Here is a 26,748-nt window from a genome sequence, read left to right as displayed (position 1 = left end):
CCTGAATTCCAACAATTAGTTGCAACATCGGCCTCATGACACCTTCTTTCTGGCACTCACATCTTTCCTCATGAGAAGTGGAAGCTGGGACTTCACTGCTAATTGACTCCTATCCCGTGGACTCTGCCATCTTGCTATGTGACAATGCTACTGGCTAATATCACTGCCTGATTGACTACAGCAGCCTTCTGTGTCACAGGCCGCCTTCTCTTATAAGAAGTCTGCTTTTTTCTAACACATAGCAAGTTTCCCTTCTGGATCAGCTTCCATAAACGCCTCCTCACCTTTTTTTCTTAGTTTTTCTTTGGACCCCTCTATTGCTGTGACAACTTTACAGGCTAGCGCTTTTGTGACACTCATCTAGCCCTTGAGCCCACTCAGATCTTCCCAATCTTCCAGAAACTACCTCATGCCCATGAAGCTTCTATGCCTTGTACCCCCTGGAGACTAGTTCATGCCTTTCCAGATCACATACTGATTTTTCCACCTGCAGGAAGACTCTCTCATTGTAACCATCCCCGTCATGCACCCAGGATGGCCACACACTGTCCCACCAACCATGACTACATTCCTATCCAGCAAGACCTTTACTGGTGTATTTAAAACTTTAGACAAATTAAATTTCATGGATTTTAATTGAGTAAAGAATTATGCACAAATCAGGCAGCCTTCAGGACCAGAAGAGGTCAGTGCTCTGCTCCAAAGCGTGTGCAGGAGGGAGCATTTATAGACAGAAAATAGAAGTGAGGTCCAGAAACAGCTGGACCAGTTATGGCTTCTCATTTGCATTTATTAGGCATGATTTGATATGTTGACAGCCTATGATTGGCTGAATCTCAGCTGCTGTTATTGGTTGGGACTCAGCTATTTGTTACAAAAATACACTCCTAAGTTAGGCTTCAGGTTTCTTTCCATGCTAAGTTAGGTTGCATCTCCGTATGTAGAGACTCAAGGTATGGAGGCAGCCTCAGGCCACATTGAGTTTAACCCTTAGGCCACCCTTATCACTGTTTCTACAGCCTGTGCCTCCTAGAAACACTTGGCATCTCAGTTGTGCTTCACAGCCATTCGGGATGGATACGACCCAAAATGGTTGATTGGGCCACCTCCAGGATCAAGTTTGTGTGCCTATGACATCACCTCCAGCACACACAGTGTGTTTAGACCTTACTGCTTAGTTCTGAGTCCTCTTGGTCCTGTCCCATTCTAGCCTGCCATTGCTTACAATGCAGCAACTCCAAGCCTACTACCACCCAGACTTTTCAACTCCTTTTACATCCCCATGGAACCATTTTTCCAAGCCTCAGTGTGCCATGGCTTTTGCTGTCCCAGGTTTCCCAAAGTTCCTCACATAATTGTGACTTCCCCAGGCCTATTCACCAATTACTCGGCAATCAGGTCATGGACAGTTTTTATCATAGGGTCATTTCAGACGCCACCGAGTAGCCAGCCTTTTAGCTCACCAGTCATGCCTTTGCTGACATCCTGCCACCTTACAGTTAGACCCTGGTTATGACTCATTCGCTGCTCTTCCCTCACCATTGGTGAGTCTGCCTCAAATCTGCAGCTGCACCTCACTCGCAGTATCTCCTCTAATAGTTCAGCCACCAATGGACCTACTACGCCCTCTCTGCTGTTGGTGCAGTTCAGTTCCCAGCAACCGTTTCAAGGATGCCACTGATTTCTGTCTTACCATCACAATATGCCCCCCATGAGATACCCTCACACTATTTTTAATTTTAATTTATCTTGTGTTGTCTTCTTTGACCCATATTTTACTTACAAGCATATGCTTTAAATCTCCATGTATCTTGGGATTTTCCAGATCCTTCTGTTACTGATTTCTAGTTTGATTCCATTGAGTATGAAAACATAGAACATGTGTTGTGTGATTTCTAATTTTTTTGCATTGCATTGTTCAATGTATATGTTATGTCCTAGAATGTGGTGTATCCTGGTAGACCTTCCCTTATTCTGTTGCTGGGTGGAAGTATTCTATAGATATCTATTATATTCAGTTGATTAATTATGCTGGGGGAGTTCAACTAGGACAGTCCTGATTTTTCTGTTTGCCATGTCTGTCTGTTACTGATAGAGGGTATTAAAATCTTCAACTGAAATACTGGATGTATCTAGTTCTCTTTGCAGTTCTATCAGTTTTTGCCTCGTGTTTTGATGCTCTGTCATTAGGCATATACATTGAGGCATATATGTGTACATTGATATCCCTGATTGAAAAATTGACCCTTTTAAATTAACAAATATTCCTGTTTATCCCTGATGAATTTCCTTGTTCTAAAGTCCCCTCTCTCTCAAAACAAGCTTTTTTAAAATTAGTCTTAGTATAGTATATGTTTCTGTATAACTTTACTTTTAAACTATATGTGTATTTATATTTAAAGAGTGTTTCTTGAAGATGCCATACAGTTGCATTTTGTTTTTTGATTCACTCTACATCTGTCTTTTAATAGATGAATTTAGACCATTGATTAGTTATTGGCATAACTGGATTAATATCAACCATGTTTGTTAACTGTTTTCTATTCATTGCACCTGTTCTTTGTTTCTATTTTTCCTTCTCTTACTTATCTGCCTTTTACAAAATGAGTTTATGGAAAAATGATTGACTTACAAAAAGCAGTAAATATTTAATATGTAAGTTGGATAGTTTTGGAGATAAGTGTGTATCTGTAAAACCATCAACACAGTCTATTCTGTAAACATATCCAATAACTCCAACATTTTCCCCAGTGCTTTTATGTATTATTATTTTATGTGATAAAAACACAACACAAAATACACCTCTGGGCATGTTTTGTTTTGTGTGCGTTTTTTTTTTTTTTTTTTTTAAGACAGAGTCTTGCTCTGTTGCTAGGCTAGAGTGCAGTGGTGCGAACTCGGCTCACTGCAACCTCCGCCTCCTGGGTTCAAGTGATTTTCCTGCCTCTGCCTCCTTAGTAGCTGGGACTACAGGCATGTGCCACCACACCCAGCTAATTTTTTGTGTGTTTAGTAGAGACGGGGTTTCACCATGTTGGCTAGGATGGTCTCAATCTCTTGACCTCATGTTCTGCCTGCCTCAGCCTCCCAAAGTGCTGGGATTACAGGCGTGAGCCACCGCACCCAGCCCCAAGTTTTTTAAGTATTAAGTACTGTAAAATTTACTGTAGGACCTATGTTGTATAATAGGTCTCTAGGACTCATTCTTCTCGCATGAATAAAATTTTGCACCATTTTTTCGTTTTCTTTTTACAGCTTTATTGAGGTATAGTTGACAAACCTTGTGTGTGTTTAAAGTATACAACTTCATTTCTGCTTTATTTATTTTTGCTCTAATCTTTTTATTTATTTCCTTCTACTAAGTCTAAGGTGAGTGTTGTTGACAGCATATCATTGGATCTTGGTTTTCTATCCTTTTGGACAATCTGTATCTTTGGATTGATGCATTTGATCTATTTGCATGTAAAGTAATTATTTATACTTAAGGCTTACTATTGCCACTTGGTTAATGATGTTCTGTTCAGCAATTTTTTTTTGTTCCTCACTTCCTTCTTTCTATCTTCCTTTGTGATTTGATTTTTTGTTTTTAGTGATATATATATAGATTAATTTCTCTTTCTTTTTTGTATCTAGTGAAAGTTTTTCTTTTTTTTTTTTCTTTTTTTTTTTCTTTGAGACAGAGTCTCGCTCTGTCACCCAGGCTGGAGTGCAGTGGTACGATCTCGGCTCACTGCAACATCTGCCTCCTGGGTTCAAGCAATTCTCTGCCTCAGCCTCCTGAGTAGCTGGGATTACAGGTGCCCGCTTGTATTTTTAGTAGAGACAGAGTTTCACCATCTTGGCCAGGCTGGTCTTGAACTCCTAACCTTGTTGTCCACCTGCCTCAGCCTTCCAACATGCTGGGATTACAGGCATGAGCCACTGTGCCCAGCTGAAAGTTTTTCTTTATGGTTACCATGAGGCTTGCATAAAAGTTCTTATACTTCATAGTCATCAGTTTTCAGTGGATAACCACTTAACTTTAATCACATACAAACACTCTATACTTGGTCAGATGCAGTGGCTCATGCCTGTAATCCCAGCACTTTGGGAGGCTGAGGCGGGTGGATCACCTGAGGTCAGGAGTTTGAGACCAGCCTGACCCACATAGTGAAACCACATCTCTACTAAAAATGCAAAGTTATCTGGGTGTGTTGGCACACACCTGTAATCCCAGCTACTTGGGAGGCTGAGGCAGGAGAATTGCTTAATCCTGGGAGGTGGAGGTTGCGGTGAGCTGAGATCATGCCACTCCACTCCAGCCTGGGTGACAGAGTGAGACTCCAACTCAAAACAAACAAACAAACCAACAAACAACAAATACTCTGTACTTTTATTTCCTCCACACGTTATGTTAATTAGATCAGAATTTCATTTTTTTATATATTGTATATCCATTAACAAATTTTTGTGGCCTCAGATATTCTCAATGCTTTTTGCCTTTTAACATTTATATTCTGCTTAAAATTATTTACATACCACGATCACATAGCATTCTATTATCCTGTTTGTGTCTACATACTTAACAGTGAGATATATATTTTTATACCTTTTTGTTTTTTATTAGCATTCTATCTTTTCAACTTAAAGAAATCTCTTTGACGTTTATTGTAAGGCAAGTCTAGTGTTGATGAACCCCTTCACCTTCTAGGTCTGTTGTAAGAGTATACATCATCCTGAATATTGACATGAAACTGTAAATTCCCAGGAATTGGTGGATGTTTTTCAAAGCCCTAATCTCATAACATTTAATTCCCTAGTCTTTCCACTTAGGCTTTTCAGCATGTATATTGTTTGCCCCAACAGATACATTCTTTGCCTCAGGTTGTGCAGGAAGTTCATTTGCTTCTAAATGTTTTCAACAAATATTAGGCTGTTGATATATTTCTTCCTTTTTTACTATAGACATTGACTGATACCTGTTTTCCTCTAAACACTCTTTCACAGAATCCCCTACTTTTTGGTATGTTGCATCTTCACGTTAAGTAATTTCAACATATTTTGAATTTTTTTATGCTTTTTTTTGACCCATTGATAATTTAGGACTATGTTGTTTAATTTCCACATATTTGTGAGTTTCACCAAATTCGCTTACTTAACTGGTAATTTTCTTCTGTTGTAGCCGGAGAACAGATTTTCTTTTTTTAAAATTTTTTATTTTAATAGTTTTTGGGGAACAGGTGGTTTTTGGTTACATCGATAAATTCCTTAGTGGTTATTACTAAGATTTTAGTGCACCCGTCACCCAAACAGTATACATTGTACCCAATGTGTAGACTTTTATCTGGCAATTCAGAGATTTCTTCTTGGTTTGGATCCATTGCTGGGGAGCTGGTGTGATCTTTCAAGTCCTGCTGTTCATGTTCTTTTGTCCCACAGGGTGATCGTTTCAGGTGGTGCCCTCCCCCTTCCCCTAAGGATGCGGCTTCCTGAGAGCTGAACTGCAGTGATTATTATTGCTCTTCTGGGTCTAGCCACCCAGCGGGGCTGTCAGGCTCTGGGCTGGTGCTGGGGGATGTCTGCAAAGAGTCCTGTGATGTGATCCGTCTTCTGGTGTCCCAGCCAGGGGTACCAGCCTGCTCTGGTGGAGGTGGCATGGAAGTGAAGTAGACTCTATGAAGAGTCTCTGGTTGTAGATATGTTTAGTGTGCTGGCTTTCCTGAATGCTGGTTATGCTAGCAGTGACGTTGTCAGGTGGACACCCTCCAGACCTCTGGTTAGCCAAGTTGTTGCAGGCAGTGGAATTAGGTGTTGTCTTCTGCTTCCTGGGATCAGAGTTGTTCTGTCATGAGTTGCTGTAATGATCTGAGTTGGTTGGCCTCCAGCCAGGAGGTGGTGCTCTCAAGAGAGCACCAGCTGTGGTAGTAGTAGGGGGCTCTAAGCTTGCCCTAAGATGGCCAGAGTAAGTATTTTGGTTTCTTTGGTGATGGGCAAGGCCATAAAGCTCCCAAGAGTTTCTGGTTTTTCTTGTTTTGTTTTGTTTTTCAGATAGAGTCTTGCTCTGTTGCCAAGCTGGAGTACACTGGCGCAATCTCAGCTCACTGCCTCAGCCTCCCGAGTAGCTGGTACTCCAACTCCCAGGCTTAAGCAATCCTCCTGCCTTGGCCTCCCAAAGTGCTGGGATTATAGGCATGAGCCACCGGGATCTCAGCCAGCACTTTTCATGAGGACAGGATCTACTGCAGAATCAAGTCCTGTTGCTGCCTGGAAGTGGACTCAAGGGAAGAAAGAAAATGTTTGTATTTGATAGATTAGTAAAATCCCAACCACCTTATTTTAGATCTGAGAAGGCAGAGCCTAGAAAAAATAAATGTTGGGCTGAGCATGGTGGCTCACACCTGTAATCCCAGCACTTTGGGAGGCCGAGGTGGGCGGATCACCTGAGGTTAGGAGTTCGAGACCAGGGTGACCAACATGGAGAAACCTTGTCTCTACTAAGAGTACAAAATTAGCCAGGCATGGTGGTGCATGCCTGTAATCTCAGCTACTTGGAAAGCTGAGGCAGGAGAATCGCTTGAACCCGGGAGGCGGAGGTTGCAGTGAACAGAGATCGTGCCATTGCCATTGCACTCCAGCTTGGGCAACAAGAGTGAAACTCCATCTCAAAAAAAGAAAAAATACATGTATGAGACTCTTAAGTTCACACATTAAACCAGAGTGAGGAGTAGAGGCCAGGTCTTCCGGATTTCTAAGCCATTTTCAAGAAGTAAGTGACTCATATTAAAAAGACATGTTTGTTCTTTTTGGCTAAAATCAACAATTATTTTCCTCTTCTTCTTGTAATATCTAATGGTAGAAATCTTAAATCAAGGGTCCTCAAACTTCATTGTGAATGAAAATCACTTGAGACATGTCAAAATGCAAGTCCCAGGCCATGGCACAGAATTATGGTTTGCACATTTGAGAAAGGGCCCAAGAGAGTTTGCAATTTTTTTTTTTTTTTTTTTTTTGAGATGAAGTTTTGCTCTTGTTGCCTAGGCTGGAGTACAATGGTGTGATCTCGGTTCACTGCAACCTCTGCCTCCCAGGTCCAAGCAATTCTCCTGCCTCAGCCTCCCGAGTAGTTGGGATTACAGGCATGTGCCACCACGCCCGGCTAATTTTGTATTTTTAGTAGAGACAGGGTTTCTCCATGTTGGTCAGGCTGGTCTTGAACTCCTGACCTCAGGTGATCCACCCGCCTCAGCCTCCCAAAGTGCTGGGATTACAGGTGTGAGGTTTGCATTTTTAATAAGCATCCTTGATTTTGATACAACTGGCACAGATCTACACTTGGAAACACATTGCCTTAGTCCTAGCATCAAAACTGGCACACTTAAAGTGAGGTTTAACAGATTATTTCACTTCTCATGTAAACAACTTCTCCAGTGACAACTGTTACTACTTGCCTTGAAACGATATATCAATAATGACATCATTAAGTATAAGAAATAATAAAAATTTGGTAGAGTAGTAAGATATTTGTGATCTACTTCAGGAAATTGTTAGAAGGATTTCTTAGCTCTCTTGTTGCATAAAAACATCCAACTATAGCAGTTATAAGGGAGTAAACTGAGCAATTTCCAGTTTAGTTTTTTTTTTCTTTTTTTTTTTTTGAGACAAGGTCTTACTCTGGCACCCAGTCTGGAGTGCAGTGGTGCGATTATGGCTCACTGCAGCCTTGACCTTCTGCACTCAAGTGATCCACCCAAGTAGCTGGGACTACAGGAGTGTGCCACCATGCCCAGCTAATTTTTTGTATTTTTTGTAGAGATGGGTTTCATCATGTTGCCCAGGCTGGTCTTGAACTTCCGGATGCAAGTGATCCGCTCGCCTTGGCCTCCCAAAGTGCTGGGATTACAGGCATAAGCCACCCATGCCCAGCCTCTAGTTTTCTCAGAAGAAGCCTGGAATATTATCAGTAAGATAGAGTGAAATTTAAGAAGTGAAAAATGAGTGGACAAAAATACAGGGTTAATAAGAAATGCTCAACACATAAGAATATGCAAGTTGGGAGAGCAAATTGAAAACAATAGTTCCAGAGTGGACCCTAATGGTTTTAGCCCACTCAAGTGTTTTGTAATGATCTCTATAGATCCTTAATTATAAAGAGAGTACAGAGTGCAGGGTAAACCCTGAATGGTATTATAGTTGTGAAAATAATTGACATTAGTTAAACCTCACATTATTACTTTATTTCAGGCCAGCAAACTGAAAAAAATGGGACTTGATATACTTTTTAATTCAGTTTTTAAATTTATCTGTGAAATACATGATGGTTTCATTTTGTATTGCTATTATAAAACTCTCTCCCTCTCTCTCTCTCTCTCTCTCTCTCCATATATATATATATATATATATATATATTTTTTTTTTTTTTTTTTGAGATGGAGTTTCGCTCTTGTTGCCCAGGGTGGAGTGCAATGTCATGATCTCAGCTCACTGCAACCTCCACCTCTCAGGTTCAAGCAATTCTCCTGCCTCAGCCTCCTGAGTAACTGGGATTACAGGCATGCACCACCATGCCCAGCTAATTTTGTATTTTTTAGCAGAGATGGGGTTTCTCGATGTTGGTCAGGCTGGTCTTGAACTCCTGACCTCAGGTGATGCACTCACCCCGGCCTCCCAAAGTGTTGGGATTACAGGCGTGAGCCACCACACCTGGCCAAAAACTCTTCTATATATTTTTAAAATTTTATAATTAGACATTATTTTCTGAAAATCTGGGAAACTAACCACTTCTAGGAATGAAAGTCTGGATCTATTGACACCCAGCCCTGGACACAAAGATTCATCCACCCAGGTGCAGAGGCTCTCAGAGTGCATTGGATGCCATCCGTCCATCCTTTCCCACCCCTGGAGGCTCATCTTTGGCTGGGACAGGGTTGGAGGGCAGCAAGAATGGCTGAGACTGGCCTCAGAATGTGGCTTCGTGGTGTCTGTCCTATGGGGGGTGGCCCTGGGCTCAGGGGACGGTTTCTGCCATCAGGATCAAGGCTCTCTCTCATGCTGCAGGGTCCAGAGGGTGGGCCTGGTCACTACCCTTTGCACTCTTCCTCCTAACAGGAACAGTAACAGAACATTCCCAGAAACCCAGAACCTCCCTCATGCCTCATTCTAGTCACTGTCTCCCTCTGCACTAAGGATAATCATTGCCCTGTCTAATACCATGTATCAGCTTTGCCTGTTTTTGAATTTTCTGTAAATTTCATCCATGTAGAACATCCTCTTTTGGGTCTGGCCTCAGTATTCCAATACGATGTTTGTGAGATCTGGTCACATTATTGGGAGTTAGAGTTTATTTGTGCTCATTGCGTAGTAGTAGTTCGTTATAGGAATGCCACAATACTGTGTTTATTCTACTTTAGGTGAACATTTGGGTTGTTTTGAGTTTTTGGCTCATAATATTGGTATGAAAATACTTGTACACGTCTCTTGGTGAACATATGTACACATTTCTCCTGGGCCTGGGGGTGGACAAAGCTTTGTTTTTAACCATTAACTTGATATCAGTGTTAGTAAATTTCTAATGATTTAATCCAAATAACTTTCAAAGAGCTTTCCAAGCCTAATGACAACGGAGCCTGTGCTTTAATAATTATATTTCCTAGAAATATTTCTGGAACATTTTCTAGAAATGGAGGTAATCACGACTTTGATTTCAGATGTCAGAATGCCCTTGGGCCTAAAGATGGGTTCATGTTGCAGAGCCCTCCTCTCCAGGTGGTTTCTTTTTCACCCTGCCCAAGGTGCTTCTGTTTTCTCCCTGGGAAATGGAAGGAGTTCAGAATGATTTCTGTTGGCATAGTTAGGAGACTGTGCATAAATGGAAATAATGGTCAGGAGAAACCCTTTGTGTTGATAAGGGGACAATTTTTTATATGTCTTTCACTGAAACAAAGAGAGGGCCAAATTAATTCCATATCCAAGTTAAATTTATGATTTTTGGCCGGGTGCAGTGGCTCACACCTGTAATCCCAGCACTTTGGGAGGCCAAGGCAGGTGGATCACCTGAGGTCAGGAGTTCGAGACCAGCCTGGCCAACCTGGTGTAACCCTGTCTCTACTAAAAATACAAAAATTAGCTGGGCCTGATGGTGAGCACCTGTAATCCCAACTACTCAGAAGGCTGAGGCAGAAGAATCACTTTAATCCAGAAGGCGGAGGTTGCAGTGAGCCAAGATCACGCCATTGCACTCCACCCTGGGCAACAAGAGCAAAACCCGCCTCAAGAAAAAAAAAAAAAAGTAAAAAAAATTTATGATTTTCAAAGAGGAAGCCTTGATAATTAACCAAATGTAACCATTAATTTAAGTTATTTGGTACATTGTGTCACTTTAGATGGAGGAAGCTAAATAAGAATTATATAGTTTCCTTTTTCACATGGAAAAGCTATGTGTAAATCTGTAGAAAATGCCCCTGTGAGGACTTAACACATTTTCTTTGATTGGATTGCACATCTTGTTTAATCTTTACTGAATGTTCTGTTTAAAATCATCTTTTACCAAGCTTACTTTTGTTGATAGATCTTTGAAAATTAATTTGCATTGAGACCAATATTTATGGTCTCTTACATATCATAGAAAGCTCGCAGAGCCTCCTCCGGAAAGCTCGCCGATCCTTCTCCGCAGAGGTAGTGCGCCGCCCCAGGCCTGTGGCGGGGCGGGGCAAGGAAAGCACTTCTTAAGTGGAAATAGAAAGCATTAATCATATATATATATATATGTAATTTTTTTTTTTTTTTTTTTTTTTTGAGATAGAGGCACTCTGTTGCCCAGGCTGGAGTGCAGTGGCACAATCTTGGCTCACTGCAACCTCTGCCTTCTGGGTTCAAGTTATTCTCCTGCTTCAGCCTCCCGAGTAACTGGGATTACAGGTGCCCGCCACCTTGCCTGGCTAAGTTTTTGTATTTTTAGTAAAAACGGGGTTTCACCATGTTGGCCAGCCTGGTCTTGAACGTCTGACCTCAAGTGATCCATCTGCCTTGGTCTCCCAAAGTACTGGGATTACAGGCGTGAGCACCTGGCCTAATCATAGAAATATTTTAATAAACTGAACTACGTGAAAATTTAAAATTCGCATTTGCCAAAAGACTATTTAAGGTAACCCATAGAGGGAAAGAAGATAGAGCAACAAGCATAACTGATGAAGGGCTCATATGCATCCAAGTACTAACCAGGCTGGACCCTGCTTAGCTTCCAAGATCACACACATTCAGGGTGGTATGGCCATAAAGGGCTCATATCCGGAATACATAAGGAACTCCTACAAATCAATAAGAAAAAGACAGACCAGCCTATACCTAAATTGGCTTAAGACTTAAACAGGCACTTCAGAAGAGAGACTATCAATCTCATTAGTCATGAGAAAAAAGTTGAAAACCCAAGGAAATATCACTATATACTCACCAGAATGGTTAAAACTAAAAAGACTGAAAATAGCAAGTGTTGGCAAGAAAGTACAGGAATGTAAAGAATAATACTCTGCTAGTGGAAATGTGAATTGATATAATCACTATGGAAAAGAGTTTGGCAATTTCTACTAAAGTTCAAGATATTTATACTCTATGACCCACCAAGCCATTCTGAACATACACGTAACTGAAATGCTTGTACATGTGCACCAGGAGATATATATAAGAATGTTCATAAGTATTGTTACCCATAGTAGCCCCCAAATTAGAAAAAAACCCAAAATCTTATCAACGGTAAAATAAATAGTAGTATACACTTACTACATAAAAATACCTTACAGTATGCCATACGGAAACACTACTGTACACCACGTCATTGTACACCACAGAAAAAATTGTAATATACACTTACTGTACAGGTATAGAAACAAACTAGAACTACTGACAATTACTTGAATCAATCTCAAAAACATAATGTTGAATGAAAAAAACCCATAAACGGAAGACATAGACTGAATATGTTGTTTATTTTATATAAAGTTCAGAAAACAGAAAAAAGTTAAACTACAACATTCAGGGATATGCGCATAAGTGGTAAGAAGTAAGAAAAGCAGGCCAGGCGCTGTGGCTCACGCCTGCAATCCCAGCACTTTGGGAGGCCGAGGCGGGTGGATCACGAGGTCAGGAGATCGAGACCATCCTGGCTAACAGGGTGAAACCCCGTCTCTACTAAAAGTACAAAAAAAATCAGCCAGGCGTGGTGGCGGGCGTCTGTAGTCCCAGCTACTCGGGAGGCTGAGGCAGAATGGCATGAATCCAGGAGGCGGAGCTTGCAGTGAGCAGAGACTGCACCACTGCACTCCAGCCTGGGCTACAGAGCGAGACTCTGTCTCAAAAAAAAAAAAAAAAAGAAAAAGAAAAAGAAAAGCAACAACAGGCAAAAGTCATTTATGGAGACAGAAGTCAGGGTGGTGGTTGAAGAAAAGCAAGAGTTATGACTATAACAATTGTGATACTGATTACTCTAGAATGACTGAAAGGCAAAGAAAAAGAGAGAGGCTATTGGGTTACTAGTAATACTCTTTCTTTACCTGGGTGATACCTACACAGGTGTTCTGCTTTGTAATAAATCACTGAGCTGTATATTTCTGTTTTGTGGATTTTTCTATGTGTATTGTATCTCATAATTTAAAAAGGATAAAACATTGCTTAAATTCCTTTCAAGATTACTGATCACATTGGGAATAATATATAGACCTAAAACTAAATTCTTCAAAGGTTGAAATTATCATAATTCTCCATATAACAATGTTGTGGTTAACTATGGACCACATATACGACAGTGGTGCCATAAGAATATAATGAAGCTGAAAAGTTCCTATTGCCTAGTGACATCACGATGGTTGTCATCAAGATATGTAGGCCTAGGCTAATGTTTATGTTTGGGTCTGAGTTTTTAACAAAAAAGTTTAAAAAGTAAAAAAAAGAAATTTTTAATAGAAAAATAGCTTATACAGTAAGAACATAAAGAAAGTATTTTTGGATAGCTGTACACTGTTGTTTGGTGTTTTAAGCCAAGTGTTATTACAAAAGAGTCCACAAGTTTAAGAATATTTAAAAGATTATAAAGTAAAAAAGTTACAGTAAGCTAAGATTTATTATTGAAGGAACAAAAATATATTCAATAAATTTAGTGTGTCCTAAGTGTAGAGTGTTTATGAAGTCCACAATAGTATACATACAGTAATGTCCTAGGCTTCCCATTCACTCATTACTTACTCACTGACTCACCCAAAACAACTTACAGCCCTGCAAGCTCCATTCGTGGTAAATGCCCAAAACAGGTGTGATATGGGTTGATTGTGTTCCTACCCAAATCTCATCTTCAACTGTGGCTGCCATAATTCCCAAGTGTTGTGGGAGGAGCCAGTGGGAGATAATTGAATCATGGAGGCAGTTTCCCCCACACTGTTCTTGTGGTAATAAGTCTCACACGATCTGATGGTTTTATAAGGGGTATCCCCTTTCACTTGGCACTCATTCTCTCTTGCCTGTCACCATGTAAGATGTGCCTTTCACCTTCCGCCATGATTGTGAGGCCTCCCCAGCCAAGTGGAACAGTGAGTCCATAAAACGTCTTTTGCATCATAAATTACCCAGTCCCGGGTATGTCTTTATCAGCATCATGAAAAAGGAGTAATACAGTAAATTGGTGCCAGGAGTGGGGTGCTGCTATAAAGATACCCAAAAATGTGAAAGTGATTTTGGAACTGGATAACAGGCTGAGTCTGGAACTGTTTGTAGGGCTCAGAAGAAGACAGGAAGATGTGGGAAAGTATGGAACTTCCTAGAGACTTGCAGAATGGCTTTCACCAAAATGCTGATAATCATGTGGACAATAAAATCCAGGCTGAGATGATCTTAGGTGGAGATAAGGAACTTCTTGGGAAATGAAGTAAAAGCGATTCCTGCTATGTTTTAGCAAAGAGACTGGTGGCATTTTGTCCCTGCCCTAGAAATTTGTGGAACCTTGAACTTGAGGGAGTTAATTGAGGGTGTCTGGCAGAAGAAATTTCTAAGCAGCAAAGCATTCAAGAGGTAATTTGGGTGCTGTTAAAAGCACTCAGTTTTGAAACAGAAACAGGGGACAGAAGTTCAAAAAATTTGCAGGCTGACAATGCAATAGAAAAAAAACCCATTTTCTGAGGAGAAATTCTAGCCAGCTGCAGAAATTTGCATAAGTGACAAGGAGCCAAATGTTAATCACCAAGACAATGGGGAAAATGTCTCCAGGGCACGTCAAAGACCTTTGTGGCAGCCCCTCCCATTATAGGCCCAGAGGCCTAGGAGGAAAAAATGGATCTGTGGGCTGGGCCCAGGGCCCCCCTGCTGTGTGCAGCCTAGGGACATCTCAGCCACTCTAGCCATGGACAAAAGAGGCCAACGTATGGCTTGGGCCATGGCTTCAGAGGTGCAAGCCCCAAGCCTTGGCAGCTTCCATGTGGTTTTGAGCCTGTGGGTACACAGAAGTCAAAAATTGAGGTTTGGGAACCTCTGCTTAGATTTCAGAAAATGTGTGGAAAAGCCTGGATGTCCAGGCAGATGTTTGCTGCAGGGGCAGGGGCCTCATAGAGAACCTCTGCTAGGGCAGTGCAGAAGGGAAAGGTGAGGTTGAAGACCACACACAGAGTCCCCACTGGGGCACTGCCTTAGTGGAGCTGCGAGAGCCACCGTCTTCCAGACCCCAGAATGGTAGATCCACCAACAGCTTGCGCTGTGCATTTGGAAAAGCCGCAGAGACTCAATGCCAGCCCATGAAAGCAACCAGGAGCAAAGCTACACGGGTGGAGCTGCCCAAGACCGTGAGAACGCACCTCTTGCATCAGTGTAACCTGGATGCAAGATATGGAGTCAAAGGAGATGGATTTGGTGCTTTAAGATTTGACTGCCCTGGCCGGGCGCAGTGGCTCACATGTGTAATCCCACCACTTTGGGAGGCCAAGGTGGGTGGATCACAAGGTCAGGAGATCGAGACCATCCTGGCTAACACAGTGAAACCCCATCTCTACTAATAATACAAAAAATTAGCCAGGTGTGGTGGTGGGCACCTGCAGTCCCAGCTACTCAGGAGGCTGAGACAGGAGAATGGTGTGAACCCGGGAGGTGGAGCTTGCAGTGAACTGAGATTGCGCCACTGCACTCTGCCCTGGGTGACAGAGTGAGACTCCATCTCACACAAAAAAATAAATAAATAAAAGACTTGACTGCCCCCCCGGACTTCGGATTTGCATCGGGCCTTTAGCCCTTCATTTCGGCCAATTTCTCCCATTTGGAATGGTTTATTTATCCAATGCCTTTACCCCCTCTGTATCTAGGAAGTAACTAACTCACTTTTGATTTTGCAGGCTCATAGCTGGAAGGGACTTGCCTTGTCTCAGATGAGACTTTGGACTGTGGACTTTTAAGTTAATGATGAAATGAGTTAAAACTTTGGGGGACTGTTGGGAAGGCATGATTGGTTTTCAAATGTGAGGACATGAGATTTGGGAGGGGCTGGGGAGGAATGATGTGGTTTGGCTGTGTCCCCACCCAAATCTCATCTTGAATTGTTGCTTCCAGAATTCCCACATGTTGTGGGAGGGACGTGGTACGAGATAATGGAGTCACGGGGGCAGTTTTCCCCATACTGTTCTTGTAGTAGTGAATAAGTCTCACAAGATCTTATGGTTTTATAAAGGCTTCCCCTTTGGCTTCACTCTCATTCTCTCTCACCTGCTGCCATGTAAGATGTGCCTTTCACCTTCCACCATTGTTGTGAGACCTCTCCAGCCACATGGAACTGTGAACCCATTAAACCTCTTTTCATAATAAATTACCCAGTCTCAGGCATGTCTTTATCAGCCATATGAAAACGGACTAATAGAAGGTGTGTCATTTTTTATACCATATTTTTACTGTACCTTTTCTATGTTTAGATATATTTAGATACACTAACACTTTCCATTGTGTTATAACTGCATACAGTATTCAGTATAGTAGCATACTGTATAGGTCTGTAGCCTAGGAGCTACAATATGTGACAGCTTAGGCTATATCCATATAGCCTAAGTGTTTAGTAGGCTAAACCATCTAGGTTTGTGTTAAGTGCCTCTAAACTGTCCGTGTAATGATGGAATAGCTTAGCAACACATTTCTCAGAACATATCCCCATTGTTAAATGATTCATGACTATTATTGAAAGACAATATTAGTCATTGATAGCAGTCTGCCCTATCCTCTCAAAATCTTCTCTATCTCAACCCATTATTCACATATGTATGCATACATACATACACATATTTAGCTTCTTTATAATGAGGTACCACCTTACTTTCTTGACTCTAATAAAAGTAATTTTCTCTCTAATATATAACCTATAATTTAAGAGTTAACCTATTTCTCCCTCATTCAACTTAAAAAGCAATGTTTTTTAATGAGTGCAACGTAAAGAACATAAGAAAAGCTGTCACATATTGCCAGGAAGATATTTCTTACCTTTTTTCTGATAACAATAATACATTAAAAACTCAAAATTACCTAAAAATAGAAAATTTGTTGGACAAATTATGGTATATCCATATGAAGAAATACTATGAAGTCATCAAAAAGCAACAAATATGAAATGGTCACAATATATTATGTGGAAAAAACAGATTACAAGACTACATGGTTTGATCCCAACATTGTTAACAAGTATGAAAAAAAGACAAAGATCAATTGATTGGGGATTCTGTGAGCCAGAACTTTCAAAAACTATTTTTTTAGAAGTACTATTGATATGCACAAAATAAGATGGTAGGCCAGACACTGGGTTCATATTTTCTTCTTTCTTTAAATAATTAAAATTTGGCCGGGCACAGTGGTTCACGTCTGTAATCCCAGCACTTTGGGAAGCCAAGGCGAGTGTAAACTGCTTGAGGACAGAAATTTGAGACCAGCCTGGCCAACATGGTGAAACCCCATCTCTACTCTTAAAAATTACAAAAATTAGTTGGGCGTGGTGGCACATGCCTGTTGTCCCAGCTACTCAAGAGGCTGAGGCACGAGAATTCTTTGAACCCAGGAGATGGAAATTGCAGGGAGCCCAGACCACGCCACTGCACTCCAGCCTGAGTGACAAAGCGAAACTCTGTCTCAAAACAAAAAAAAATTAAAATTAAAAAAGAAAATCACTCCTGCCAGACCCAACCCTCTTGCAGGTAACAATAAACTCTAGACCAAAACTAAAACAAAACAAGCAAATAAAAATCCTTTAGGCAAGGAAGAGTAAAGAAAAGTAATACAGATCCGGACAGCAGTTGACTCTTGGGAAAAAGGTAGTGGCACAAAGTGAGTTATCTGTTTTTAATGACTTTTAGCCTGAGTACACATCAAAGTTGGCACCACACAGGTTATGTAAAGCTCCAATAGAAAACTCAGTCTTTCTGGCCTGAAGAACCACAGGGTAGAGTTCAGGGAAATCAGAGCGGCAGAAAAGTAAGGTGGGGATTCCTGGAAAGGAGAGATTCCCAAATTCTATAAATAAAGCCTGTTCGAATATCTGGCTGATCTCTGAACTACCACCCAAGACAAAATTTGTAGTTTAAGTCCAACCAACTTACTTGTCTGGTAGAAGAGAGGAAGAAAGAAAGGAAAGAAAGGGAGAGAGTTGTGTTAGGCTGTTTGCATCACTATAAAGGAATACCTGAGGCTGGGTAATTTATTTTAAAAAAGTGGTTTCATTTGCTCACAGTTTTGCAGAGTGCACAGGAAGCATAGTGCCAGCATCTGCTTCTCGTAAGGGCCTCAGGAAGCTTACACTCATGGCCAGAGTCAAAGGGGGAGCAGGCACATCACCTGGTCACAGCAGGAGCAAGAGATGCACAGCGGAGGTGCCATGCTCTTTTAAACAAGCAGATCTCACAGGAACTCAGAGCGAGAAACTCACTTTGAATCAAGGCGATGGTGCTAAGCCATTCATGAGGGATCTGCCCCGTGATCCAATCACCTCCCATCAGGCCCCACCTCCAACATTGGGAATCACATGAGATATAGAGGGGACAAACATCCAAACCATACCAGGAAGGAAATGAGAAAGGGAAGGAGGAAGGGAGGGAGGAAAGAAGAGAGGGAGGAAGGAAGGAATCTTCTCAGAGGAATGTAACTGAACCTAGAGTCTCCACAACGTAACATTCAATATTTTTGATACTGATATCAAGAATCCAACCCCAAATTACTCCACATACAAAGAAACAAGAAAATGTGATCCATTTTCAAGAAAAAAGACAATCCACAGAATCCCAACCCAGATGACCTAGATGCTCAAATTAGCAGACAAAGATTTTAAAGCTCACATACATGAAAGAAAATCGGTTTACAATAATGTAAAAATTGGAAATTGCAGTAGAGGAAAACTATAACAGTGAACTGTAAACTCTAGAACTAAAAAAATGCAATGTCTAAATAAAAAATTCATCGATAGGCTTAACTGCAGAATGAAGATAACAGAAGAAGAGACAGTGAACTTGAAAAAAGATCAATATTATTGACTCTAAAGAAGAGAGAAAAAAGATACTAGAAAAAAAATAGTCTCAGAGACCCACAGAACCATATCAAAAGGTCCAACATATACCTATTATACCTAATTGGAATCCCAGAAGAAGAAAAGAGAGGGGATAAGGCAAAATATATGTGGACAAATATTGTAGATCTTCATAGAGATTTGTATTACACTGACATACATTTGTCAATATTTAGTAAATATACACTTAAAATTCACAAATATACACAAAATTCAACAAACATTCACTTGGGGAGCTCATTGTGCATAAAATTGATGTCAGAAGAAAACTGTAAAGAGATTGTTGAAGTCCAGTAAATGATGTATATGTTTAAGTATTTAGAAGGAAATATTTATTGGTGTCTTCAATTTACTCTGAAATTCATTCCCCCCAAAAGGAAGATTAATAATGGATAGAAGAATGCATAGGAGGATGGATATTTGATAAAGCAAGTGTAGTAAGTAATGTGCTACCACCGTCCTCATTTTATAGATGAGGAAATTGAGGCTCAGGGACTGCAGTGACTCACCCAAGGTCACACAAGCTAGTGGTGTGGCCAGGATCCAAGCCCATGCTCTGACCCTTGGGCCCCATGCCATGTCCCCCAGGCTTCCTGACCAAGTGCATCCAGCTCTACGAGACCACGGTGGTGCGACACGGCCTCATACTCATCGGGGCCACAGGCTCTGGCAAGAGTACTGTAAGCAGAGCCAAGCTTGGCAGCCAGTATCCGGATAGTGGACCTGCAGGGGGGTGCAGCTTCAATAGGGGTTGGCCTCCATTTGTGGCCCTTGGCATAGAATACCCCTCCCCCTCCCCGTGGCCCCCAGTCCACTCCAGCCCTGCTCTCTGGGAGCCTCACTCTCAGGCGGTCCATCTCCCAGTGTTACAGAGTCCTGGCAGCTGCCATGATGTCACTGAAAGGGCAGCCATCCATCAGTGGTGGCATGTACGAGGCTGTCAACTACTATGTGCTCAAGCCCAAGTCCATCATGATGGGCCAGCTATATGGGGAGTTTGACCTTCTCACCCATGAGTGGTGAGTGACCCCCCAGCCTCGCCAGTGATGCCCTGCTCCCAGACCTCTGGAGACTGTGGGCCATGGTCACCCCTCCCTCCATTAGCCCAGGGGAAGGCCGGGCTCTGCAGCCCAATGCCTGGTATTCTATTCTCCATTCTACTTCCTCGCTGAGTGACCCTCCTCACCCCCCAGGCCATGGTTCCCTCATCTGCAAAGTGGGGACAATAATGGCACCATGCTTATGGTAAGGCAAGAATGTCTTAACACGCTCAGTGCCTCTGCAGTATCTGGCCATTGTCATGACCTGAGAGAAGCTGGTGGGCCCTCTCCGGGCCCCTGCTCCCAGGCCAGGGCGTGCATTTTAGGGGAAGTGCACTGAGATGGGAGAAGGGCAGCTGGATGGAGACTGCTGAGACATTGGCCCCTCAGGGGCTTTTCTCTAAGACTATTCTGTTTCTCCAGACAAGAGTCTCCAGGTCTCTGCTGGGGGTGTCTGCTTGGCTCCAGTGTTCTGGGAGCCCTGTAGGGGATGGCCAATGGAGAGGGACCGTCACCTTCCACAACGTGAACCTGTACTGCTTCCCCCATTTCTGGTGAAGATTCTCCCCCATACCCACTCCAGTCTCTTATGTAGGTAGGTGGGGGGCTGGGGGTCAGACCAGAAAAAAGTCCCCTGTTAAAGAAAAAAAATTATTCAACGATACTTTTTTTTTTTTTTGAGACGTAGTTTCGCTCTTGTTGCCCAGGCTGGAGTGCAATGGCGCCATCTCGGCTCACTGCAACCTCTGCCTCCTGGTTCAAGTGATTCTCCTGCCTTAGCCTCCCGAGTAGCTGGGATTACAGGCATGTGCCACCATGGCCAGCTAATTTTATATTTTTAGTAGAGATGAGATTTCACCATGTTGGTCAGGCTGGCCTCGAACTCCCTACCTCAGGTGATCTGCCCACCTCAGCGTCCCAAAGTGCTGGGATTACAGGCGTGAGCCACCACACCCAGCCAGAAATTACAATATATTTTTTGACTTATCAAAATGTAATAGTTATTAATTCTTTTTACTATTGTTCTGGAAAATGCAAGGAAGGACCTTAATTTTATTATCCCTTCTCTTTTTTTTTTTTTTTTTGTGAGACAGAGTCTCACCGTGTCACCTAGGCTGGATTGCAGTGGCTTGATCTTGGCGCACTGCAACCTCTGCCTCCTGGCTTCAAGTGATTCTCCTGCCTCAGCCACCCAAGTAGCTGGGACTACAGGCACCCACCACCATGCCCAGCTAATTTTTGTATTTTTAGTAGAGACGGGCTTTCACTATGTTGGCCAGGCTGGTGTTGAATTCCTGAGTTCATGATCCACCTGCTTTGGCCTCCCAAAGTGCTGGGATTACAGGCCTGAGTCACCGTGCCCAGCCCTGTTATCCCTTCTCACATGTACTTGTACCTGTGTGTGAATTGGGTCTGTGCTATGTATTTAATATCCCCAAGGCATTGCTGTTTTAGTCCATTTGTGTATTGTCAAGATATCTGCCACTTTTGCTGCTCTCCATTCATCCCTGAATCCTTGAAAATATTTATTTATCATCATTTTGCTTTTTCTTCTTTCTCAATAAACATGCTTTAGAATTTCACTTAGGGTCTATCTGCTGGTAAAAAAAAAAAATTCTGTCAGTTTTTACTCATCTGAACATATTTTAATGTTATCTTTATTTTTAAAAGATACTTTGGTTGTGTAGGGAATTTTTTGACTAGTGGTGTCTTACATCACAGTGAAGCTCTACTAATTTCTACTTGTTTCTTGGTTTTCTGAAGCTTCATTACCAGGAGTTTGTCTTTCTGAAATTGTAGGTTATTATATTTCATTAAGTTTAGAAAATTCTCAGCAATTTGGTCTTTAAATATTTTTCTGTCCCATTCTTATTTTCATCTCTTTTCTTCAGCGTATATTAGATTTTACTATGAAATATCCTCAGTGACTCTTAAGCTCTTGTATCCATATATCTTTATGAATGTATGTATCAACATGCATATTTTTTCTGGTTAGTTTATGATATCAATTATAATTCACTGCTTCTTTACTTAGCTGTGTCTCATTTGCTGTTAAACTCATATATTGAGTGACCTTTTTCTTCTTCACATTTTTTAGTCTTAGAATTTTTGCATGTTATTTACCCTAATCTGTCACTTTTATACTTTCCACTTTCTTGTTGAAGTTTCCAAGCTTGACTTCGTGTCTTTGAATATAGTAATTCTAGTTGCTTTGACACATAATTTTTTCTTTTTCCTTGGCATCTGTTTATTCCTTCTCACAGTGTCTTTTTTTCTTCATTGACCCTCATATCTTTGAGCAAATGTACAAAATATAGTGGTGAACAACTGGTTTTGTCTGTCTTTAGAGGCCCAACTAATGTTTTCTTTCTCAAATGATTGCTATTTGCTCATGTCAGAAGTATAAGGACAATCAAATTCTGAATCACTTTCATAAAAATTTGGAGTTGGAACCTTTTTGGGGCACTCAGGTGGAGAGCAGCCAGCCTGCTGTGGTGATTGGGTGAATTCTGGTTCCTTCTCACTGCTTTAATGCACCAGCAGCCTTTAATATCCATGACCAAACTGGGGGTCTCTACAAGACTAACAGAGGTTTAACACAACCTGGGTAGATACCCCATCTGAAGTAATAAATGGCTCCAGGGCAAAGCAGCTCTTATTTCTCTAGATGCTGTTTCTCTCCAAATCTTAGCCTGACAATTCTTGGCTGTGCATTAACTCAGTTACTGTTAAAAAAAAGTAAATTATTGCCTCCGATTTATTTTTATTTATTTATTTATTTATTATTATTATTTTTTGTGATGGAGTCTTGCTGTGTCACCCAGGCTGGAGTGCAGTGGCACAATCTCGGCTGACTGCAACCTCCACCTCTGAGAATCAAGGGATTCTCCTGCCTCAGCTTCCCGAGTAGCTGTGACTACAGGTGCACGCCACTACTAATTTTGTAATTTTAGTAGACACGGGATTTCGCCATGTTAGCCAGGCTGGTCTCGACCTCCTGACCTCAGGTGATCCACCCGCCTCGGCCTCCCAAAGTGCTGGGATTATAGGCATGAGCCACCATGCCAGGACCTGATTTGTTTTAAAATGTTACTTTACATACAAACCCTAATTTAAATTATTCTAGGATACCTACTCTGTCTTTATCAGAAGCATATGATGAATAAATATTCATCATAAAAAATGGTATTTGAAATTTTCTCTCACTTGTGTTGTTTTGTTGTTGACCTCACAAAGTTATCTTATAAAAACGTTCTTGATTATGTCTGATAATATTGTTTACCTTGACAAATAATTTTTTGTTTCTTTGTGCCGCCGCCCCACCGCCCCGCCGCCCCGCCGCCCGGCTGCCTCAGAACTGAAAAGTGTTGGCTGCGGAAGGAAGACAGTGGGGCCCAGAAGACTGCAGGGAGATGGGGAGGAGGGTAAGGAGAAGGTGGGAAAGAACCTTGGAAAGTCGGAGAGGCAGAAAGGAGGGTGGGAAAGAAGAAGGTGAGGACACGGCAGGGCGCGGTGGCTCACGCCTGTAATCCCAGCACTTTGGAAGGCTGAGGCAGGTGGAGTCCAAGTTCAGGAGTTCGAGACCTGCCTGACCAACAATGCTGAAACCCAGTCTCTACTACAAATACAAAAATTAGCCGGGCGCGGTGGCGGCGAGCGCCTGTAACCCCAGCTACTCCAGAGGCTGTGAGGCAGGAGAACTGCTTGAACCAGGGGGCGGAGGTTGCAGTGAGCTGAGAACTCACCACTGCACTCCATCCTGGACAACACAGGGAGACTCATCTCAGAAAAGAGAAAAACTACAGTGGGGAGAGGGCGAGGGGAAGAAGATAGTGGGGAAGAAGACCACCGAGAAAGGGAGAAGAGGTGGGAGAGCTCTACTGTTTCACTGAACATTCCTCAGTTAAAGTTAAAATGTTCTCATAAATTCCGTATTTTCAACTTTTGCTCTTCCAGTTGGTGTATTCTTTTCTACCTCCAGCTCCTTAATTTTATTCAACACCAAGTTAAAACTCCAACCACCTTTCTCTTTTTATTTTCCAATGTTTTTCTTTCTTCTAAGAACATTCTTAACGCTGGTAACACTTTACAATGTTGCAAAGCTCCGAATCCTATTTCCTGTCATCTCTTCATGCTTTCCCATTGAGGTATCAGGAGATTTTCATCCTATTATTTTATTTACACTAGGAACATTTCAACTTGGCTAGACCTGTTTTCTACTTAATTTTTTTCAACTTGAAGCTTGACAAACCCAAATGTGCTCCTTTACTAATTGTTTCTGTCTCAGGAATTGGTTTCTTGTTGCACTGCGATACACATGAAGCCATATACCTTTTTCAGCTCATTATCCCCAGCAAGTTTTTGTACATTATTGACAAAGAATAGACACCTAATAAATATTTCTAAATTTTTATTGTTCTTCTTTGCCACAAAACAGCAATCACCTTTTTTTTTTTTTAGCATGATGTACTTGCCCTTCTATCGTCTTGTCCTGAACTATTTATCAAATCTTATTTCTTCCCACTCTCCCATTTGTTTCCCACGCTGTGGCCGTACAGAACTACTTAGAGCTCTGTCAACTCTCCATGCTATTTTATAATAATCAACACTAATGAAAAGAAAAGCGGCTTTATAGCAGAGGCAGAACTCATTATTTTTTAAAAAATACATGCCTATCTCCCATGTTGAATAGTGTCCCACAGAAAGTCATGTCCAGCTGGAACCCAGGAATGTTAAAGTATTTGGAAACAGGGTCTCTGCAGATACACTTGGTTAAGACAAGGTCACAGTGCATTAGGGTGGGCCGTAAAGCCAATGGCTGTGTCCTTACAGGAAGGTCGTGGGAACATCCAGAGACCTACAGGGAAGACGGCCATGGGACAAGGGAGGCAGAGTCTGGAGTTAGCTGCCTACAGTCACGGAATGCCAAGGACAGCTGGAAACCACCAGCAGCTAAGAAGGAGATTTTACCTGAAAGCCTCCCAAAGGAATCAGTCATACTCACACCTCCTTTTTGAATTTCTGGCCTCGTGAATGGTGAAAAAATAAATTTCTATCGTCTTAAGCCCTGTGGTTTGTGGTCATTTATTCTGTTCCTAGCCTTAGGAAACTAACACAGCATGCTAAGGGAAAAGAAGAAAATTCTGCATAAAATGTCATTTTACTTTTTAAAACAACTACTGTTGACAGTAAATGAGTATTCTTCTAAGATTCATATGCAGAACATATATGCAGCCCAGAACATTTTTTCAGACCCATGGCATAAGTGATTATGATCGATAAAATCCAAATATTAACCTGCCAAAAGAGTTATTTTTTCCTTTGCGGTCATTTAAATGTAATAAGCAGAGGTCATGAGCCCTATAAAAATCTATTCATTTGTTGTCACTTGATACTTATGATCCATTGACATATTTAGGTTTTTAGTTCTTTGTACAGATTATGGTTTGTCTTGCACTGTAATTTTATTGCACAACAAATTTTTTATTTATCATATATCTAAGTTGCTTCTTAAATGTAAGTAACTTTGCACTTGAAAATACTCAGAAGACTTCTGTCGACCTTCTCATAACAGCTTCTTCTAGTTAATAAAAACCTAATTCCATTTTCCTTTTATGTATAGATTATAAGTAAAATCGGCATTTAAAAATTACAATCTGTTCCACAATTTCTATTGCTATTGTAGGTAGTATAACATAAAATGTGTCTTATTTTTCCCTCACTCACTGACAATTTAAGTAAATTTTTTAAACCAAGAAGCTCTTTTCACATACCAGGCCCAGTGATTGGAACTGAGTATTCAGTATTGAACAAAGCAAACAAGTTTCTTACCATTAAGCTCATATTCTATGTTATAAACATTTTTCCAGTGAAATTACTGGAATGTTTTCAAGCAATGTTGAATTGTGTTCTTATAATCACCTATCTCCATTTATTGTTGAGAATGAAGAAAATTTTGGAGCATACAATTCAATGCAATGATATATTTTTTATTTTATTTTTATTTTTTTTGAGACAGAGTTTCGCTCTTGCTGCCCAGGCTGGAGTGCAGTGTCACGATCCCGGCTCACTGCAACCTCTGCCTCCCGGGTTCAAGCAATTCTCCTGCCTCAGCCTCCTGAGTAGCTGAGATTACAGGCATGCACCACCACGCCTGGCTAATTTTTTGTTTAGTAGAGACGGGGTTTTGTCAGGTTGTCTAGGCTAGTCTCAAACTCCTGACCTCAGATGATCCACCCACCTCAGCTTCCCAAAGTGCTGGCATTACAGGCATGAGCCACTGTGCCCAGCCCAATGCAATGATTTGGTAGTTATTATGGTGGTTTTAAAATGACCTGAGTGAAATATAGTGCTTATAGCAATTCCTCGTCTGTCATTCATTTCATCTACTAATCTGCTCCAACTACATTATTTCTTTTTATTAAATGTCTTGGGATAAAAAATAATATTTTGTAGTTATACTGAAGCTTCAAATACAATATCATTATCCATAAAATACTAAATGTATGTAAAGCTTATATAAAATTTAAAGAATAATTATGACACTAAAGTAATCCAGAAGGATATAAAAAGGTATTTTCGAAGCCCAAAAAATAAGAATCAAAAAATAGAATACATGAAGAATTAAAAGGAAAATGAGAAAAGAAGCTGAGAACAATTTTAAAAATAGGATATTTATAGCAATGAGTTATTGTGATGCATGACAGAAATTATCAACTAATTGTAAAGATGTCACAGACAGTAAAATATAAATGAAAAAGAAGCAATTACTTGTATCCCACTAAATAACACAGGAAGCTTGCCAGATAGGGATGCCAAATGTATAGAAAATGAAATACAAATTAAAATGTGGTCTTGTAGAAATGAATATAATCTAGAAATCAAAAGACAAGGTAAAAAAGTAAAATGATAAAATTATAGAAGAAGGTGAAACATTCGAGAAAGACAAATAAGCATTTACCTAATTAAAAGACAAATGAATAGTCTATCATATTTTGGTCATGTTTTCATAAGTTAGTTTTAATGAAATATTATAAGTTTCTCCTGAAAAGGACCAGAGTTATGTTTTGACTCCTTGCATAGTTTGTATGACATCAGGAATGTAGCACAGTATTGAAAAAAAAAAAAAAAAAGCATGTTTATTTGAATTGAAAAAATGAACCACAAATATTTCAGGGA

At 41.0% G+C, this 26,748-nt stretch overlaps 1 long non-coding RNA gene across 1 annotated transcript in view; it reads left to right on the top strand.

The window, feature by feature from the left end:
• LOC129051218 (uncharacterized) overlaps positions 1–25,339 on the top strand; it is a 31,791-nt gene extending 6,452 nt beyond the window's left edge. Inside the window, exon 3 of the long non-coding RNA XR_008515301.2 lies at positions 24,403–25,339. This is a non-coding gene — a long non-coding RNA (uncharacterized LOC129051218). The remainder of the gene's footprint in view (positions 1–24,402) is intronic.
• Positions 25,340–26,748: the final 1,409 nt, after the last annotated feature.

The sequence above is a fragment of the Pongo abelii genome, chromosome 19 (assembly GCF_028885655.2).
Source record: "Pongo abelii isolate AG06213 chromosome 19, NHGRI_mPonAbe1-v2.0_pri, whole genome shotgun sequence".
Classification (NCBI taxonomy): Eukaryota; Metazoa; Chordata; class Mammalia; order Primates; family Hominidae; genus Pongo; species Pongo abelii.
This window is presented reverse-complemented; position numbering and strand designations above follow the sequence as displayed.